A 7,800-nucleotide genomic window follows, 5' to 3' on the forward strand; every position below is an offset into this window, starting at 1 on the left:
TAAATCAGATCATCTCTGACATAAAATTTGAATAAATTAAGTTTTCACTAAACATGAAACAACATTTATTGATTATTCACTATACTACTAGTCATTTTTTGATTATTCAATATACTACCAGTCAAGGTTAATTCCAACCCAGAGAAGAAAATTCAGAGATATAAACGCACACGCACACGTATTGATGGAGAAATTATGCCTATATAAAGAACACCAGAACTAAAGAAAGAGCACAACAACTGATCAGTGAGTCATAATTAGAAATCAACAAGGTTAATCCAATATACTAGTGAAAATGAGTTCCAACAATTCCAAACAAAACCATGATCAACTTCCCACTACAGAGGTTGATGATGCTTACCAATCTGCTTTGGTGCTATGTTTTAGTAGAATCATGCCTGCAGTATTAAATGCTGCTATTGACCTCAATTTGTTTGAGATCATAACAAAGGCAGAAAAATGTAGTTCAATGTCTGCCTCTGAGATTGCTTCTCATCTTCCAAATTACCAGCAGCACCCAGAATTGGCTAACAGGCTTGAACGCATGTTACCTGTGTTGGCTAGTTACTCTCTTTTGAATTGCTCCATTCGAACCAATGAAGGTGGAAAGAGAGAAAGGGTTTATAGTCTCACACCCATTGGTGAATACTTTGCGTGTGATGGCAACAATGGAGGAGGCTCTTTGGCTCCACTCTCAACTTTGATCCACCGAGGATATCACGATATTTGGTAATCAACATATTGTGCTCATCTAATTATTTTAACTCACATGCATTTTGCATGGCTACCTTTTTTTACATGAAGTATTTTTTATTTAATATCCTTTTAAATTTAGAGTAGAGTTTCTTACGTTCAAAAAAAAAAGAGTAGAGTTTCTTTCAGTTTTTTTTTTTTTGTAAAATGAAAGATTTATTATTGATGAACCAAATATCTAGGGAACAAGGCTCTACCTAGTGAGCCCAAAAGCAAGCTAGCTAGCAAAGCAAAAGAAACAAGAAACAGCAACAGATAGAAAAAGAGTAGAAGCACAATAGAATAAAACAGAACAAAAGTAGAGTTTCTTTCAGTTTTTTTAAATCACTTTTTAATTCATTATTTTTTTTGAAAACAAAATATATTAATATAGATAACACAACATTAGAACAAATGTGTGCGTACCAATGGGTAAAAAAGACAAGTCTTCCCCACTTTGGTGACCAAAAGAACTTAGGAATGAGACTCATTAAACCATTCCCAGAAAAAATTATGTGGAAAAACCCTAGTGAAGGAAAAAATGTATTCATTCCCAAGAAATCAACCAAAATCTAAAAAGAGAGATACTCAATACTCAATAAAAAGAGAGTCAATTCATTTTTTTGTGTACTTCGGAAAGTAGACAATTCATTACCATTCCCAGAAAAAATTATGTGGAAAAACCCTAGTGAAGGAAAAAATGTATTCATTCCCAAGAAATCAACCAAAATCTAAAAAGAGAGATACTCAATACTCAATAAAAAGAGAGAGTCAATTCATTTTTTTGTGTACTTCGGAAAGTAGACAATTCATTTTTAAAAATTTTAAGGTGTTTTTTCAATTTTTTAAAAATTAATATTTCAAAGATAGTTGAAATCTGATGGTTTGGAAAACTATTATGATTATAAGAAAAATTTACTTATAGAAAAATAAAAAGTGATTTTAATTAGTTTAAGTAAATACAAATCATCTTAATCAAGTGAGTTGATGTAATAGTTCGGCACATCGTCTTCTTAAGCAAATGTTAGGGGTTTGAGTCCCAATTCTTTTGAATTAAAAAAACTCATTGGTCAATCCTCTACTGCGTAGTCGCTGACATGAGAAAATTGATTAGTCTTATGACAACCGACTGTTAAGATACCTGGCATGGATCAAAAGCAGAAAACATAAATTAACTTATACTCTAATTAGAATCTCTAAAAATAATCTCTATTTTTAGAATTTTTTTTCTTTTCGAAATGCTCTATTTTTTTATTGTTAAAAGTAAGGTTAAATATATTTTTAGTTCTGTAAAATACAGGTGAACTAGACTTGATCTATATAAAAAATTTAATAACTTTTAGTCACCAACATTAATTAAATTAGTAAAATTAGTCATTTGGTTCATTTTTTGGCGGTTTAAACTGCCACGAACAATTGTCACTAATACACAAAAACTACTAGAAAATGTACTATAGAGATTAGCTTCACCTATTTTAATAATGTTTGTGATTGAAAGCTATGAATTTTTTAAGAATAAAGCTTAGGTCAAATGCCTTTTTTTTTTTATAAACAAAGCTTACAAGAAACAAAACAAAGATGTCAAATGCCTTACCTTTGTTATATCCAGTTTTCCAAAATATACCACCTAATTATTGAATTCCATGTCATCAAAATATCAGAAAACCTCAACTAACGGATTTTAATCGCTCAAACCCCAACCGTTGTGGACTTGTGGCACTGAGATCGCCGTCGTCTATGTTTATCACGCCCACCCCATCGTCAAATTTCTACCTTTTTATATATTCTCAAATATATTGAATTTGCATATCTGGTTAGATTAGTCAAAGATGGGGTCTACGTTGCCATCACTCTTGGATGTTTAACGGAGAAAACCCAATTAAATTCACTCTTGGTTCAGATGTATCATGTATAACGTGGATCATCTACTTTATAAAAAAGTATTTGGAGTTTTTCTATTTTTTTATAGGCAATTAATATATTGAAAAGAAGTACAAGGGGTACTTCAACTCAATACAATAGAGAATAAAAGGAAGAAAAAAGAAATCAAACAGCAACAATTATAGTAGATAGAGAGAGACCAACTACTTCTAAAGAACCCAACTCCCCTTGAAGAGAGACTAAAAAATTAAGCCTCATTAAAACCTTACCAGAAAAAACCTCATTGGGGACTTTTAAGATGGAGTTTTTCTGATAGTAACTTTGTTCAATGGATCTACTTAATAAATGACATTTATTCTTAAAAATAGTTGCACACGTATTATCACATGATTGGTAAACTTGATAAAATGACTTTAATGAACTTGATCTAAGTTTCTCTCTGTACAAAAACAGTGAAATAAGGACGAGGGAATGTTAAACAGGGGCAACGAGAACGTGAACACGTGTATGAGGAAACATTGTTTTTATACACTACTGGCAGAAACGTTTGATTAAGTCCGTCAGTTAGATTTTTTAATATTTTGATGACATAAAATTTATTAAGTAGGTGAATTTTAATTTGAAAATTGGATATAATGGAGGTAAGACACTTGACTTAAGTTTTATCCTTTTTAAAGGACTATATTTATTTTGATGACCCCTATATTTTACATAACTAAAAGTATTAACCTTATAAATTATTATTTCTAAATCTCAAACAAATGCATTAGTACAGAGTAACAATACTAGTATAGAGTAACAATGTAAACAAAACTCTTTATATTTTACCCTTCTTTGTATTGGGTTGAAGTACCCCTTGTACTTTCAATTCAATATATATTTTGGTTTATAAAAAAAAAACAATGTAAACAAAAGACCTGAGATATACTTGCTACCTAATTAAGCATTTAATTTTAAACTCTTCAACAAAATTTCATGAAAATTTGACAATGATTTCATTTTGCTTCTTTACCAGGAATGATGCAAAGGATGCAATTGTGGACCCTAATAACAACAACCATTTCCATAAACTTCATGGATTGTCCATTTACCAATATTTGGAGAAAAATACAGAACTGAATCACTTGTTTAACAAAGCAATGGCCCAATGTGGCCCATTAGAAATGAAAAGAATCCTTCAACTATATAAAGGATTTGAGGGAGTATCAACATTGGTTGATGTAGGTGGTGGAGTTGGTCAGGCCTTACAACTAATTATCTCTCAATATCCGTCAATAAAAGGAGTTAATTTTGATTTGCCTCAAGTGATTCAACATGCACCACCTCTTCAAGGTAATATATGTAGTTTTCTTTCAGCTTTCGTTATGTATGACCTACAATATTTTTAAAAATGATTTTCTTAATCACTTTCGGACAGGTAAAGTGTTAGCTGATGACTCAATAATATTTTGATATGTGTTTTAGAAAGTTCTAACTCATGACACATGTCAAAATATATTTTACTGGTTGACCTAAGATTAGAATGATTTTACCTCATATTTACTTGGACTGATTTTAGCATTTCTTTTTTTAAAAATGGAATAATTATGTTTAATTTCTAGAAAAATATTGGTTTATGTACATTTAGCCAAAATTAATTACAAAACACATGTTTTGCTTAAAGGGATTGAGCATGTTCCAGGAAATATGTTTGAAAGCGTTCCTCAAGGTGATGCCATTTTGCTAAAGGTTAGTGAACAATATGAAAGCACAATCTTTTAATTTTAGACAATATAACATATGTACTAATCACAGTTTTTTCCATTGTCATTGGTCATTTCAGCTTGTATGCCATAATTGGGCAGATGAAGAATGTGTGATGTTTTTAAGAAACTGCTACAAAGCTTTGCCAAAAGGTGGAAAGGTGATTGTTCTAGACTACATAATGCCAGAAGTTCCAAACCCAAGCAACATCTCTAAGCATGTTTGTGCTATTGATAATGTAATGTTTCTTATAAATGCTGGAAAGGAAAGAACAGAGAATGAATTTAAGAGTTTGTGCATGAGGGCTGGATTTTCCAAATTTTGTGTTCCTTGCAGTGATTTCTCAGCTATATCAGGAGTGATGGAATTTCATAAATAAAAATGATAATGCAGTGACTTTGAATTTCAATAAGTATTGTTAGAGTTGGAAAAAGTTTGAGGGGGGAAAATGCTGAGAGGCATTATGCAATTTATTTTTCTATGTAATTATGCAGAATTTCGTGTTCTGCTTTGATGTATTGGGTTTTTATGGTCCCCTGATTTCAGGTGGCTTAGTTGTGCAAGGGCTTTGGTGGTTCTCTTATATTTTTCACTTGTTGAGTTTGTTGTGTTTGTAATTGGTTACATCTTGTACTCAAAACTCATTTCATTATTGATGAAGTTTGTTAGTGTATACAAATAAACTTGTAATTGTCAATAAAATGATGAGTTATAGTATTCATACAAGTGTTAAACTCATTGATCTTGTACTCAAAACTCATTTCATTAATGAAGTTTGTTAGCTTATACAAATAAACTTTAATTGTCAATAAAATGATGAGTTATAATATTCATACAGGTGTTAGATATACTTCTGGACACAACTAGTAGATGATTTCTTTCTTAAAAAAATTTAAATGATGTTATTAGTTGTATTTATCTCATCATACCTTTTTTCAACTGAGTTTTGAGTAAGATTATTTTAGATTTATAAAAAACCGAAACAAAATGAATAAAATAGAATGATATGTTGTGGAGTAAAACCACATTCATATTATTTGAATATTTTAGGATGATACAACAATATAAAAAAATTAACATCTAAAGGCCTAGATTCTGCGTTAGTTACACTAAACCGCTACAAAATGTCACATTCAACGGTTATCATGACAGTTCTTTGCTTTTCTTTTTACTTGAATAGACAGCTTTCCCGGAGCAAATGTTATCTAACCACAACAAATTGGGTAGTCATTTATCAACGGGAGGCGGCGCGTAAATTATTTGTGGCGATTAATTTCGAGGTGGTTGGCCGGTTGCGATACGACCACAAAATGATTAAATATGATTGAACAAATTACAGCCCACTACCCTCAGGTTTCTTAATATTTTTTTTGGATAAGTCATATGAAAATATTACTAACCAATTGCACAAGTTGTGCGAGTCATCAAATAACAGGACAAGAGTTAACAAAGAGAAAAGGAACAAAGCCAAGGCAATACAAGGAAGGAAATGCCAAGAAGCCAAGGTAAAACAGGGAATAATAGAAAAGAGGGAACAGAGACAACAACGGGAATTAATGGGGACCAAAGCATATAATGCAAGGCCAAAGGCGCGTCTCATCAAAAGAAAATCACCCCCTTGTGATGATACACATGCCTGCACCCACTGCACTAATACTCCAGAGTTATCCACACCCGCGATTAACACCAATCCAAGAGCAACACTGCACTAGCAAACGCATGAATGGCACCCGTATATACCATTCAAAACAACCACCACCTCACCTGCAATAGCTTATCCTGTAGCCTTAACGCATAATAAAGGTTGAGAAAGTCACTCATAAAGAGAGAAATGGAAGCCCTTCACCTTACCAAACAACCAATGCCAACATCGGAGCTGAGCATCTTCTAATATCTTCTCCTCATCTTGCACAATCCCAACATTGAAGATATATAATATGATTTTTGTGCATCCATAGAGACCTTGTTACTGCAAACCAAATGCATCTAGAGATCTGATTTTGTTTTGCATTCAGAGTAGGCATAATATGCTGCAAAAAATGATTTCTACTTCCTCGCGGAAACACCGTGTTCCAACCCAACCATCTATATCATTTCATCCAGACTTTTGAGGCGAGTGGGCATGTCACCAATAAGTGGTCGACTGTCTCCTCCACATGTGAACACACATGCAAAGAGCCTCAACAACATTTAGGATGATCTTCCTCCTACGGATATTTGCTCTTGACGGTAGTCTATCCAACAACATCCTCCAAACGAAGACGCACACATTTGATGGCATAGCTGGAACCCACATAAGGCGGAACATCAGATCAATTTCCCCTGAAGGACCCTAGAGAAACTCATAAGTTGATTGCACCGAAAAGATGCCCTCCACCTCGGTACCGTTGTTCAGGCCCAAGAATCAGAGATATCCTGTAACAAAGGTGTCCCAACAATTACCTTATGTAGATCATCCACAAGTAAGCACTCTGTAAGACCCAAGTTTTTAAGCTTAGAATAAGTGAATAAAGTTCCTATTCACGATTAGGGTTGATGGATCGTGAAGGAAAACCTGAACAAGAGTTTATTTAATGAAATAAATTTATGAAGGAGAAAGTTCAGGAAAAGTCAAAGGATTGTATCGAAGTCGATTTAAGTTATAGCACGACTAATATTCGCTTTAAAACCTAGGACAAGAACCTTAGGAAATAAGACTATGTTCCACCCTTGGAACACTGTAGGAATTTCTTCCAAAAATCTTCAGAGAAATGTTAGAACTTCTCTTATTCATTGTATGACAATCGTTTCGAGGCGAAACTCTAGGATCTACGAACGTCCGATTCCAATCATCGGAAGTTTGCCGAAACTGAAACCCTGGTATTTCAAAACCCTAGAATCAACCGACGATGAAGACTTTTTCTATTCGGAGCTTCAAATGAAGATTCCACACGCGTACACCCATTTCTCTTGATGATTTCAATCTTTCTTTAGAAGGAAGTTTTCTATTCCGACATCCGATGCAAAAAGCAACTTATCGGGTAAAATAGTTTTATACCGATTATGCATTAGTCGCCAAAATACAAGGAGACCTTTTTATAGTTTTGGATTTCTTTTGACAAAAACCTATCTTATAATTCACGGAGAATGAAGCCAGAAAAATCGGATTCGCGAAACTTTCATTTACCGCGTTTTACCAACCTCTATATATAGCAAGAAAGATGAGAAAATCACAAAAATCTTACCCATTTCTTCCCAAGAGGCCGCGAGTTTGCTAGAGGAGCGAGAAGAAGAGATTTTGTTCAATCCTTGCTTGATCGTTGATTAATCAGTTGCTGCTTCAAGGTTTCGAGGTATAGTCGCTAATCCTTACCTCTGATCGCTTTTTCCATAGCTTTTCTATAGACTTTTCTGAGCTGATAGTTTTGAGGTTTTTGCAAAACTATCCTGAATATTTCATTTTTT

General features: G+C 33.3%; 1 pseudogene; it reads left to right on the forward strand.

The window, feature by feature from the left end:
- The first annotated feature begins 239 nt into the window (after positions 1 to 239).
- LOC130721901 (isoliquiritigenin 2'-O-methyltransferase-like) lies at positions 240 to 5,082 on the forward strand (annotated as a pseudogene).
- Positions 5,083 to 7,800: the final 2,718 nt, after the last annotated feature.

Source organism: Lotus japonicus, chromosome 6, assembly GCF_012489685.1.
Source record: "Lotus japonicus ecotype B-129 chromosome 6, LjGifu_v1.2".
Lineage (NCBI taxonomy): Eukaryota > Viridiplantae > Streptophyta > Magnoliopsida > Fabales > Fabaceae > Lotus > Lotus japonicus.